This window comes from Rutidosis leptorrhynchoides, chromosome 11 (genome assembly GCF_046630445.1).
Source record: "Rutidosis leptorrhynchoides isolate AG116_Rl617_1_P2 chromosome 11, CSIRO_AGI_Rlap_v1, whole genome shotgun sequence".
NCBI classification, from domain to species: Eukaryota; Viridiplantae; Streptophyta; class Magnoliopsida; order Asterales; family Asteraceae; genus Rutidosis; species Rutidosis leptorrhynchoides.
In genome coordinates, this window is record NC_092343.1 from 63,442,864 (window position 1) to 63,458,518 (window position 15,655).

Below are 15,655 nucleotides of genomic sequence, written 5' to 3' on the forward strand. Positions count from 1 at the left end.
TTCTTCTCATAGTTAAATTATTTATTTCTAACAAATTTTATTTTTTTTGTCCAATATGTTCTTCATTATGCCACTTGTTAGATTCTGATAGGTCAAAATCCAAATATGAAATTGAATGAAAATGGTTATTCTGTGGTGAACGGATACGTATATCGGTGGTTGTAAGTAGGATAGTAAATGACTGTTGAATCAGCTTCGATGAATGTACAGTGTAACTTATTAAGGTAAAATCTAAATATTCCTTGGGTATTACCTACCCGTTGAAATATTTTCACCATTAACAGTTTGTACAAAAGAATTTTTAATTACAATCTTTATAAAAACATATATACATATATATTTTCTTCAGATGTAATCATGGATTTAATGAGTTAATATGATATTAAACTCATTTGGTTTACGGTTAGAACTAGAGTACATAATCTCTAAAACATTAGAGGTTACATAACCATCATGTCGAACGAAGATAAATGATGTAGAACGTCATGTAGAACGATGATTATACTCGAGGTACATAATGAGATGTTGAGGCATGTGATGTTGAAACTTGGGTTGTTGGTGGTACTGTTGGTGCCGGTGATGTTGCTGAAGCTGATAAGTTTTGCACCATATTTTCCAAGGCTACAACTCGGGCACGAATTTCGTTAACTTCTTCTATTACTCCGGGGTGATTGTCGGTTCGGACGAGCGGATAAATAAGATCTAGAATTTGGTATAGTATATAGTCGTGACGAGATACTCGGGAAATGAGAGAGAAAATGGTGTTTTGGACAGGTTCGCCGGTAAGTGCTTCAGGTTCTTCTCCAAGAGGGCAATGTGGTGGATGGAAAGGATCGCCTTCTTCTTGTCTCCAATGATTAAGTAGACTACGAACCCATTAGATGAATTGGGGATGGCTGATTGGTTGATTCATTCTGGTGACGCTGCTTCCGGAGCTTAGGTGAAACTCCATAACGGAATCTGAAGGACTTGAACTAGTGGTGAGTTCCATTTCGTACGATTGAATAAAGGATTTTTCGATATAAAAATGATTTTCGGCTATCGGATGGTATTCTAATTACATAGAATATATATATATATATATATATATATATATATATATATATATATATATATATATATATATATATATATATATAACAAAAGATTTCGTAGATTGCAGAGGAATTTGTGGAATATGTTAGGCAAAGTTACAGTAACATATACTCTAAGATATGAATTTTGTCTATACACTATTCATGCAATCAATGCAGTAAGATGTGTCTAGACTAAGAATGATAAGCAAGTGATTCCTAAGAATGATAAGCAGGTAATTTTCGACAAGGAATGATAAGCAAAACTTTTGACATGCAGACACGGTCGAAGTCCAGACCCACTAATGCATCTAAACAACTATCAGTCAGACACACTAATGCAAGACCTGGTTCGCTAAGACCACCTCTCTGATACCACATGAAGCGACCCGTCCTAATCCATCAGGACGCATACATTACATTTGGTTTACATCGCGAGGTACTTGACCTCTATATGATACATTTTACAAACATTGCATTCGTTTTTAAAAAACAAACTTTCATTTCATCGAAAGTTGATGGCATGCATACCATTTCATAATATATCCAACTATATTCGACTTAATAATAATCTTGATGAACTCGACGACCTGAATGGAACGTCTTTTGAAATATGTCATGAATGACTCCAAGTAATATCTCTAAAATGAGCAAATGCACAGCGGAAGATTTCTTTCATACCTGAGAATAAATATGCTTTAAAGTGTCAACAAAAGGTTGGTGAGTTCATTAGTTTATTATAATCGATCATTTCCATCATTTTAATAGACCACAAGATTTCATATATTTAATTGTACACGTAACCCGAGTACAAAATAACACGCGTAACCCGCGAATTAAAAATCATTCATATGGTGAACGCATGATAACCGACTTAACTTTAATGCATAGAATATCCCCAAACAGAACCTCTCGTCTGTATAATAATAATAATCTCGAAGTACTAAAGCATCCGTACCCCGGATTGGACTTGTCTAGGTCCATAGATCTATCTTTAGGATTCGCGTCAATTAGGGGCCACACCCGTTTCCTAATTATTAGGTTACTAAGCTAAAAAGGGGTGATATTCAATATTCATAATCCAACCATAGAATGTAGTTTTTGAACACTTGTGTCTATTTCGTAAAACATTGATAAAATCAGTGCATGTATTCTCAGTCCCAAAAATATATATAAAAAGAGAGTAATGAAACTCACAAAACTGTATTTCGTAGCAATAATGCATATGACGGCACTTGAACAAGTGCAAGGTTGGCCTCGGATTCACGAACCTATATTATTTATATATATATATATATATATATATATATATATATATATATATATATATATATATATATATATATATATATATATATATATATATATATATATATATATATATTAAAACACATGATGACAATTAACCAGATTTTATTTATACTATTAATATACTTCTTAGATTAATAAGTTTATTAGCTATATTCATTTATATATATTTTAAATATTTAAAATTTATATATAACCGATTTAAAGTATATGATATATCATTTATTATAAATATCCTATATTGATGTTTAGAAATATTATATTTAACACTTTATATTAATATATTTGTAATATTTATTTGTAATGTTAATGATAATATTAATGATAATCATTTTATTAATGATAATATATATAATGTTAATAATAATAACTTAAATATATTTATTTTCATTAATTGAAATAAGTACTTAATATATAATTTATCAATGTTAATATATTAGAAAAATATTTTAGTTTTAGTATTAGTAATTATAAAATAATAATATTAGTATTAAGTTTAATAACTTCTATAATGATTGTATTGATAATAATATTAATGATAATAATAATACTAAATATAACGATAATAATAGTAATATCAGTAATATCAGTAATAATAATAATAACAATATTAATATTAACTAGATCATAAGTTTTCTACCAATGATAATAATATTGATAATAATGATAATGATAATTCTAATAACAAAGTGATAATAATATAAATTATATTAATGTTTATAATGAACCTCATAATATTTGTATTAGTAATAATAACAAGTACTCTAAATAATAATAATAACAATAATAATAATAATAATAATAATAATAATAATAATAATAATAATAATAATAATAATAATAATCATGATAATTACTAATAATAATAAGGATAGAAATATATTAAGAGTGTATACCCTTTTCCAAGCTTTTTTAAAAAAATGCCCCAAATGGGACTCGAACCCGAGACCTCTCGCTTGCCCGCTAACACCTATGACCACTCTGCTGCTTCTGTTTTTCCTGAATTATACAGAATTCAGTTTTATTTAACTCGTTTTATATATTTCTCTACTTATTCATGACATCAAACAAATCGATGCTTAACCAATCCTAAATTGTGATAAACGTTTGTTTAGCTTTGCAACTTAATTATAAATAACTTGTAAATATAATTAACAGTCTAAATAAAAAAAATTAAGCAAATTAGCTGTACAGGTTCGCAAAAAAAAAAAATATATAATTAAAAGCTTAATTCATGATTTTAAATTCTAGATGGTTTTAGCTTTTAATTACAACATAAATTATGTTTTAAATCGTCCCTATGAACTTCTGAGATTATCAATTAAACTGGATTTATAACAAATAACTCTAATTTAGTTAAAGAACATTTGTTTGACTTTTTAAAACAATAACTTTGACTTTGAAATTGAAACTCGATATTAGGAATTGGAACTTGAGGTTTTGAAGAAAGTTTCACTAAAATATTCCTAAGATATCTGTATTTTCACATTGTGAAGATTCATTCGATTTAGAGTTAACGTTCATCACAGTTAAGAGGGTTATGAACACTAAATCAAATTTTAAATTTTAGAGTGTTTTAGATTATAATTACAACATGAATTGTGTTTTAATTCATTTTTATAAACTTTATGAATCATCAACTAATCCATAAATTCTAAAACGATTTCTAATTTCATGAAGAACAAAACTTTGTCTTTTTTTGAATTTTAACTTTGATCTTAAAATTAAAATTTAATAGGAAGATTTGAAGCATGGAAACTTACAGCTAGTGTCGATGGATGATTCCTAATAGAACGGTATTTATACATTTTGTAAATTCATTCAAAATTGAAGTTTTTACAAAAATGAAGTAGAAACAGAGTCTTCGACTGGTTCTTCCCAATTTCTGTTTTATTTTTCTGTGTTTATCCTCATTGCATTAGTTGGTGATTATATAGAGTTTAAATAATAATATTACAGCTATATCGTATCAATTATGATTTGTTTTGTAGCTGAAGTGGTTTGACAAATTGTACCAATTGAAACAGAAGACGAAGAAAATAAAAACGGGTATAATTCTTTAATCCAATTCGTACGATCCGGTGACCTTATCATCAGATAAATAATTTAGATGTGATTATGACAAATAACAGAATACGTATTTTCTGTATCTATATATTTATATAACCGTATTATATGAATAATTGTATATATAATCGTATTACATATATATATATATATATGTATGTATATATATATATATATATATATATATATATATATATATATATATATATATATATATATATAGGTATAATTGATTTTATATATCTATCTATATATATCTGTTTATATATTTTTTTTATCTAACTGAAATTTATATATATATTTGTATTAATAAATATCTATTTTTTTAACTATATATATATATATATCGACTATATATGTATATGTATATTAAATATATAAGGAAACTTAATATCATTTATAATACAAACATTAAATATAAATTTTAATAATAATAATGAACTAATAATATTAATAATAATAGGAATAATAATGATAATCATATTAATAATATTAGTAATACTTGTACATATCAATTTTACAAATTTATATATATATATATATATATATATATATATATATATATATATATATATATATATATATATAATATTAATAATACAAATATTAACATCATCATTTATAATGAATGTATTATTTAATAATATTAATCAATTATATTCCAACTTGTAATTTAAATTTAATTAATAATGTTATATGATAACATATAGTAAATATCTAATATCTATACATTTTATATATATTACATTATATATAATATTACTTATTATTACTTAAGTATCATTTAATAATTATATTTCCATATAATATTTATACTTTTTATATATAATCGTATATGTATATTATAATAATTATTTATAGAATTCATATTCATATATATATATATATACATATATTTATTTTAACAACCTTATTATATTGTATATTATTTTAATAATTTATTATTATTTCATATTACTATATATACTTACATTTATATATCTAATTATATATATATATATATATATATATATATATATATATATATATATATATATATATATATATATATATTCATATAATAGTAACTTAATTATTCTATTTGTTATTTTTTATTTATAATTCCAATTAATTAAATGTACTTTATTTATTCAAAAATATTATATATATACTTATACTTATATTTACATATATATATTTATTTACAAACAATTGTTCGTGAATCGTCGGGAATGGTCAAAGGTTAAATAAATCTATGAAAATAGTTCACAAGTTTTGAGACTCAACATTTCAGACTTTGCTTATCGTGTCGAAACCACATAAAGATTAAGTTTAAATTTGGTCGGAAATTTCTGGGTCGTCACAGATTAATATTTGTCCAACTTGAAGACAAGTTGATCTAAGTTAGAGGTAATTTTTCGACGGGATAGAAAGATTAGGTTTGTTGTCTACAAAGTAGTACAAAACTTGTAAATCGGATCTCCACCGGGTTTTGAGAAAGAGACTTAGTGAAGAAAAACTCCCGATTAGTGAATCAGGGAGTGGATTAAGGTGGATTATTTAACATACACCTGAACCATTATAAATTCTTGTGTTTGTGTTCATTACTTTACATTCCGCATTACTTCAAACATAAACACTACACACATTGAGTTTGAATTGATTAAGTTGATCAAGGATTATTTAAATCTTGTTGATCATCAAAAAAGTTTTAAAATCGTGTCAAGTAACTATTCCCCCCCCCCAACTTTCTAGTTACTTACAGAGGAAGATGAATGAATGTGGATGATGATAGAAGAATGAAGAAGTTGAGGATGAAGAGGACTGTAAATTGATAAAAACGCCCTCATGTGCTTGACATGTGACTGGATTTAACAGACGTTAAAACTACATCAACAACATTGACATACCACGAGGACGAAATTCATTGGAAAAAAAACCACAAGGGCTAAAGCAACATTTTGGTAAAAATCACAGGGATTATTTCAGCAATTTGGTCCAATTTTTAATTTATACTTACTATGTTCAAAATTAGATAACTTGTTGAAGTTCAATACAAAATTTTTATGTAAAGTAGAAAGTTCTTTCTTTTATGAGTAAACCAAGAATGTGGTTAACACGTTTTGTCGCGTACGAAAAAATTTTGTTGTGCATAACTATATATTTACAGTAAAACTATTTTAACGTTAATTAGCATAACATAAATCAAAAGACAATAATTCGTTTCAATATATCAAACACCTCAACTATAGGAAAAATGTAGGGTAGTTTTCATTTTTGTCTTTTGATTATATGTATCGCACATTCCTGCAAACACTTTAAATAGAGAATATTTAATGTGTGTTTTCTTCATAAATATTTTAGTGTTTATATTAAAAAGATTATAAGTAAAATGGTAAGAAGTGTAATTATGTATAAATAAATTTAAGAGATAACAAAAAAAATATTCATGATGATGTGCAGTGTTCAATTACAAGAAGGAGATGACTTAATAGTTGGCTTTCGCAACAAAGATCTTTACTTAATGTAGCTGTTGTTGCATGTTCCTCACAAATTTTATGGATGAAGACACGGCTTACATATTATGGCTTTACATCCAACAAAATCCCAGTCTTTTGTGATTTAAAAAGTGCAATTGCAATATCATGCAACCCTGTTCAACATACCCGCACAAAACACATTTATGTGCGCTACCATTTCATTAAAGATAATGTGGAAAAAGGAAACATTGAATTAGATTTATCCCAATAAATGATCAACTTGTTGATTTCTTCACCAAGCCTTTGGATGAAGAACGATTCAACTTTCTAAACTGTAAACTTGGTATGGTAAATCTTCAACCCACTTCTAATCAATATGATCTTTAATCTTGTAATTTTGCACTTATATTTGTACATATTTTGTTTTGTTTACCTCATATAAACCCAAACCATGCTTTTATCTTTCTTAACCATTTAATCACAAAAACATTCTTATTTTCATAATGGCTTTTGTAACAGTACAAAACCCGTGCTTTAGTTTTTTTCTTGCAGGCTTAAGATTTACATCATCATTCGGCAAGGGTTTATGAAAACAATCGATCCGACTTTGTTTCAAGGATGTGCTTACCAAGAATACTAACCAAACTTTTGTTTAATATTAACTGTTGAATAAAATCACCATGAAAATAAATCACTAAAAGAAAAAGGCATAAAGTCACCTTTCGAAAGGAAGTAAAGTCCTCCGCTAAGACACTTCTATCCGACTTCCGTAAGAGGTTGTAGTCCCGAACAGCCTAAGGGTCGCCGAAGATTCTCGAAAAGGTTTCCTGCATATCGGCTGGAAAACCTCTTGTGCCTCAACGTCAAACAGGGACTAGAGGTCTGATGTATAAAATCAGGTATATAATTTATAGAACAAGAATCACCGATTTAAGATCACACACAATCACGAGCAGTGTACCCGATCGTGCAATAGTATAGAAAATGATAATTACCGGTCATCGTTCCAAGGACAGTTCACACGCAATTCAAGATTATTAACTAAATGTAATTAACTAAAAAAATAAAATGAAATAAAAGAAATAGCAGATATTTGGTTTTGGTTATTTAACGATTAACCAATCAAGATAGATTTAAAGTAAAACAATATTTTTGTACTTTTAAGTTTATAGAAAATAAATGCAGACTTAGCCAACAAATTAAAAATAGTTTTAAATTCAATAGAAAAAGAAATGCTCGCCTAGATCTCTTACCCTCAGTGTCGGATGATATAGTATTAAGCACTAGTTATATCGATAAATGCATGCAATTACAAAATCGGTTTACCCAGAGTTCTCTTTTAGCAAACACTTCAAGCTAGGATTTATCGGTTTAAGGTTCCCTTTCACAGAAGACCTCTTTCGCTTGTGACTAAGTAATTAACTAATTAAAAGATTTAGATTCAATTGGTTACGCGTTCGATTCACATAATTCATCCCTGTTTTGTTCAATCAATGTTACCCAATTTACCCCTTGGTCCAGTAAGCACCCAATTGCTTAAGACAAAGCAATTGAAAACTAATGCACTAAATTGAAACAGGGTTCCCTTTGTTCAAACAAGTACACTAATCAATTTGATAACATTAATCAACACCCACAAGAATGGTTCTTCAATCCAAACTTACAATTATCATGAATAAATCAATAAAACATAAAATTAATCACCCAACACTTAAGAGTATTCAATCTAGACAAACATAATAATTTTAGTCATTGACCATAATATGAATAGAACACAAACAATTAAAACACAGACAATTAATTATTCGTATTAACAAATAAATAAACTGAAAGTGTCAAAATTATTTATAAACTAAATAATGAAAGTCACGAGCCAAATTAAATAATTAAAGTTAAAAAGCCAAACTCTTTCTTTCTTGTTTCTCGTTTCTCGTTTGACATCAATAAGCCAAGGGGTCCACCCTCTTTGTTTCCAGTACAAAACAAGACCAAATGCCTCCCTTTGTTATTCTCCCAATTATTTTACTTGCAAAAACAAATAACAATTCCTTTGCTTCTTGATCTGCTCGAAACAAATCCCACAAAGGGTGGCCCCACCTTTCTTTTATAATTCCCACCGTCATCACACATGTTGGGTTAATTAATAATTGGACCCTTAATTAAACAGCCCAAGAATTAAGTGCATAAATGTAACCCGTCGGCCCAACTCAAGTTTTGTCTTTTGCTGCACTCTGTTCAGTCAGTTCATTTTCTATCTCGCAGCTCATTCCGAATCTCACAAACATATACAAACGAAAGTTGTAGTTCTTTTAATCACGGTCATCTAGAAATTTGAATCACCTCAATCCAAACTCGTATCTCATACGTTCAAAAACTTAAAACGCTTATATATCCAACTTTATCATCTTTGTAGCTCTTAAACTTGAATCTTTACAAATATCAACAAAACGCCTCCAAACCGTATCCAAAGGACCAAAATATGACGGATATTGCTAAGAATAATATGTATCAAATAAGCAATATCAAGGTCATACTTATCTTCTTCATAAGGAATATCTGTCTCGAACAATGCGGGGCATCATGACACTCAAAGAGAATTATTAGATCCTCAGATAGGTGATCTCCATAAAGATCAAGCTACTATGACTGATTGTGATCAGCATAGTCATGCCTTAACAGATAGAGGTGTGCGAACTCATGACTCACCGATGATGTTTGGACATATTGTAGCATCATCCTACCCTGCGTTATTTTCATCGACATCAATGTGATATTCGATTCCGTGGGAAGCCTTGGCTTGACCGAGAACGTGAGAAACTCTCAATTACAAACCGATAGAAATAGTATCATGTTAAGGGATGCACCATGGGTAGAGTCCCATGATACTATAATCATGGAGGCGGATAGCTTGCTACCGCCATTGGAACTTTTAGTTCTAGTCAACCAATCCCGATGAGGGTAAACCCAGAGAAATCTTCCATCGTAGCAACTGGAGTAATGGCTATATGTTCGACTTTGCAGTATCACACTTTTTCTCAGAGTTCATCCACTTCGTTGGATGGATCATGTACATTTAGTCCGTTTACTCCTAACAATTGCTTGCTCATCGCCTTCTTTTTCACCAGGAGGGTAGTTCGCCGACTAAGTTAAATGTCTTGTGTCGTTGTTCAATTCCAGAATTAGTCGTCGATGACACACCAACCTCTACCCATTTTTTCCTTTTTTTTCTCATCCTATCACATGCCACAAGGATGGTTTTGTTAGAGCAAATTAATTGCATCGTGCTTCTATCCTAAAACACAAGGATTAAATGTGGTTGACACATTCCTTTACAAGTGGTTCTTATCACTTACTTATCCAATTCATGTCATCGTATTAATAATTTATTCATGATGTATCCGTCTCACAAACACATCATGAGGGGGATAAAAAGTTAAAGTTGATACTCACATTCGAGAAGATATTTCATGATGACAAAGTTTCCCTCATTAACTTAAGATCCTCCCTCCTCAACTCAAAGATCGACACCAAATCAAGATCTTCAACAAAAATATTCAGGCCTATCAATCAAACAAGCTTCCGCACCAACACCTTGACGATCAAATCAAATCCAGACAACAAACATTCAAATATACAACCAATGTCCAATTGAGGGGAAGTAAGAGATAATGCATTGATCTAGGGGGAGCAAGAGATGATTACACATCTCAACATTCGCCACACAAAGTTCTCTCTTATCTACAAGACAAGACAACATAGCTTCACATCAAAAGAATCATTAGAAAGAAGGAGATTCTGTCACAACATCAACCAAGTGCTTCTCAAAGAGACAAAACTTTCAAAAGAAGAAGTTCATTAACAGTTCATCAACACTTTAACACAAATAAACTTAACCATGAGATCAACAAAGTCAATAACTTCCAAAAGAATAAGTTTTCAACAAGTTCAACAACACATTAACTACATGAATTCTCATCATCAAAGCTTCAAAGATTATGAGATTTTTCAAAAGAAGAAATCTCAACATTTCAAGATTTCAACTCAACAATCATTAACAAGTTATTTAACAAGTCTTCCTCGGAAGATCAAAGACAAGTAATGCTCAACGAAAAATCACGTCTAAAGGGAAGATTGTTAAGATCAAAATTATAAATGATATTTGTAATCAAAATTAGGAGTATAAATACCTCTGCATTGCTTAGAATTGAAGCTAAGACTTCATTTATACACCTACACGTACACCATCACAAACACACGCATATGCAATACTATATCAAGTCACATTGTAATCATCTTCACCTTGCAATTCTAACAAACTAAGATTCAACACAGATCATCTTCGTCGTTCAATCATCATCATCATGACAGTTAACACATATACACATTCATACATATAGATATACATACATATACATACAACACGCATACGTACATTCATATACTCTGTACTTGATCATAAACATAAATTGAAGCTAGATCATATCTTATCAGTTTTAATAAGGTCGAATGTGGGAATCGAACCCATACTTTTGCTGTCAACATGCACATCAAAAACTACTCAGGTAATCATGCCTTTATTTATATTATGCATAATAAACTATTTAACAATTATAAAAGTTGGGTTTTTAAAAAACAATAAATAAAAAGCCAACTGTCAGTATTACGTGGAACTCCGGAATCTACAGTAACATTCGGTTTTCTAACTGATGATATACATAATGTCACTTTTTGGCTTTTTTCTGTACACTTCGATTATTGAAAAAGTGTAAATGGTGGAAAAAAATGTAAACTTGATTGTGATATTTGAAAGTTTAACTTATGTTTAAATATAACTAATATCTAAATGTGAACACTTATGTTTCAACGAAAGAAATGATTATCTTTATTCTTATGTATGTGTGCACAAACAAATGAATCAACTAATCTGAGCCAAATAAAATAATTTGATAGCTCTACCCCAACTTCATAAATGCTCATTGATATGTAAATTTTTAGATTAGAATCACACTATCTGTAACTACAAAACCTTTTCTTAGGAACGAGTAGTTCGCTCGAGCTTTTTTAATAATGCCGCTTCAAGTTAAGACGATTCATTACGGGATATGGTGTGTTTTATGGCATTTAGGGGCATTTTGTTTCGTCCATCACTACTAACTTGCCACATCGCCCAAAAAGCCTTACCACAAAGTTCACTATCAGAGATTCAGAGAGCTGTCACAGCCCCCACTCTAGTCACCACCTCGTCGCTCACCTTGGTCGAGTAGTTTCGTCATGCAGGCGACACAAGTTTATGCTATTTTTTTTTATTTACTTCTTTTTTCTTAATTGTACAATATATATTTTCTTCTCTAATTTCAAAGTTTGAATAAAGAAGTGAACTAAATAGTTGAAAGTGTGATTTTGTGATTTACATATTTATTGACTGAAGAGGATAATGAAAAGTAAATGTATATGAGAAAATTGGGCTAGATGGGCCAACAAAATTAAGTGAGATATAAAAATCAAAAGGTAAAAAGATTAATAATATACATATTATAAAGAGTTAAAACTATAAATTGGCTATATACTTTTTCAAATATTCCGATGTTGCCCATATACCTATTTGCGTCTCACTGTCGTCTACAAACTTTCAAAAAATGTACCAATGTTAACATTTCGTTACGGGTTACCTGCTGAACCGGTAAAGTTAACTGTTTATTTTATTTTTTTTCATTTTATATGTCACGATGTCGACCATATACTTTCAGTTGTGTTCCGATGTCGCCCATATACTTTCTATGTCTGTTCCGGTGTATTACCGACGTGTCATGACTATCATGAAGCCACGACATCAATTGTTTTCGTTACATGTAAAAAAGTATTATGGACGACACCGGTATATTTTTTGAAAGTGTAAACGACAGTTGGACGTAAATGGGTATATGGCTACATCGGAACATTTGAGAAAATATATAGCCAATTTGTGGCTTTAACCCTATTATAAAAAACTTATTGCAGATTAATTAAATTTTATAACTAAATATTCATTATATTTTTGAAAGACCATGAGCTAATGATATTAAACGAACTCATCAATCAGGAATACCCGTAGAATTTATTCTGATAAGCCGGGTTGCTCCATGGGAGGTTTTACTGACTATATTCAGGATTCAGGTCCGACTCGTCTGTCTCTTGGAATGGTTTAAGGTTCGGATCTGTGTAATATAGTTCGGATTTCCACTCGAAAGCGTGTGTGTGCATAGTAAATGAGAGTATTTGATGCCAACTATTGTTTTTCAAAAAAATTACTCCTAATGATCAAAATTAGCGGTCAATACAAGCTGCTCACGGCACTGCCCAAGTCCAGTTCATCATCGACCAAATATGAAGCATGGTTAAAAAGTTTAAGATATTAAAAAATATATTGTATAAAAAATATATATGTTGAAACTAATTTTGTCATTAAGTAGCTTTTAATGGTCAAAAAGTAAAACACTACTTAGCAGTAGAAATTCAAACCCTACGAGCTTGGCTTAATCCATTTGTAGATTTTTAATTTGCACTCGCTCTATCCAAAATTAGATACAGTAACATGATAAAGTCCGACAAAATTATTTATGTTACAAAGTTGTTTATCTTATGGAGTGTCATTTTTTAGCCTTTTATTTACTTTAGACATCCATTTTTAAAAAGTGTGACAAATTGTTAAACGCCTTCTCCACCCATTATTGATTGATTTGATTATTAATAAAAATGCTTTTGAATATTATTTTTTTTGTTTTTTAAACGTCTTCTCCGTCTTAAAATAATCTTTTTACGTGCACAAATCATATGGTGCACCATTAAATCTCTCTAGTTTGATGTCATTATTTAAAAAAAATAAATGCATTAAACTTTAAAAAAGAAATATAGTGTCTTTTGGTTTTTCCTTAGAAAGGTATCTATGTCATCGCCGCCTATTGTCGATTGATTTTATTGTTAAACACGATTTTCAGCGGTTGATTTGATTAAAAAAATATTTTTTTGAAAGGCAAGTTGTTGGCATCACATACTCTCATTTGCCACACATGCACGCGCTTTTGGATAGAAAATCCGAACTGCATTACAGGGATCCGAACCTAAACCATCCTGACGGGCAGGCGGTCGGATCTGAGTCTTGAATACGAGTCGGTAAAACCTTCCCCGGGCCAATCCGCCTTCAAGAAATAAATCTCACGGATATTTTTAAGGAGACAGACTCGAACTTGAGACCTCCCCACCCTCATCCCAATGCACAAGTGCAAAGAGGTGAACCACTGGACTACTAGGGTGGGTTCAATTAATATACATTTTGATTTGAATGAACCTTTTTTGAATTTCAAACCTTATATTTTGAAAACTTCTTTTGATCCAAACCTTACACGTGTCTTTATCTCAACCATTGATGTACTTTAACTGCCTTTTTAAATTCTCTTTTTACTTTTTTATTGTATTCAACTTCAAAACCTAAAACCCGATTTCGTCTTTCATATATTTTTTCTCTTCTTTAAGTACCTTAATACCTTATGATGCACTTATGCCACATGGAACTCTTAATGAGATAAATGTTAACAACTCTATTACAAAGACCTTTTTGGAAGATATAAGTAAGCAATTTCCCAATTTAATTGTTGCTGATGTAGTTGCTCCTTCTCCGTTGGATCGTGCCTCTAATCCTCCTCCTGGTAAATTTGTCGTTTATGTCCATGGACGTACATTTTCAAACTTTCGTCTTCCTTTTACTGATTTCATCTAAGAAATTTGCGAACTTTATGGTGTTAGTGTTGGCAAATTTGATCCCCATTACATTCGCAAAATTCTAATTTTCGAAATGTACTGTCAAACTCGTAAAATAAAACCTTTTGTCCGTATTTTCTCCCATCTTGTGCATGTTATTTCCTTTGTAAGGAGATGGTTTTGTATTGATAAGCATCAAGGACTTTATCGTCGACTCAGAGATGTTGTTGGTGAATGGGCAGTATTCTTTTTTTGTTTTTTTATTAACAACTGTTATAAAATATCTAGATTGTGTTATAAAATATCTAGATTGGATGTTAATTTTATTATTATTATATTTCTTGCATAGTAATATTTTATACTATAAATAGACATGTATGGTAACCATTTAAGGTGTACCATTTCTCTTGAAATATCAATATCAATATTTTTCTCTCTTTCTTCTCTTTTTTTTCTCTCTTTGTTCTTATAATCATTAAAGGTAATTATAAGCCTCTTGAATTATAACACGTTATCAGCACGAAGAGCTTAGTGTAATCAAAGGATATCTCAAACGATCACGAGTCACTGATCAAGGTATGAAATTATTAATAATTTTCAGACTCGAATATATCAAACTTTGGACTACTAACATTTTGAACTACTAATTTTTATTAAGTTCTTAGTGCATTTGTATTGTTCTTATTATATGGTTGGCTCTGCCACCTAAATTATATATGGTCGACACTGTCGCCTAACTATCATTTATGTTTACTAACTTTTATTAACTCCACTAACATTTATATTTATGTTATTTAAGTTATATATGGCCGGTTATACCGCCTGAATTATATTTTCTGTAATCTAACTCTTATTAACTTCACTAACATTTATATTTATGTTAATAAGACCTCATGATTGTACGCAACACGTCATTTGACAACACGGTACTTTATGTACGCAACACGTCATTTGACAACACGGTACCATGGGTCGAGATTAATTCCGATCAATACGAATACGATGGGGTCTTTA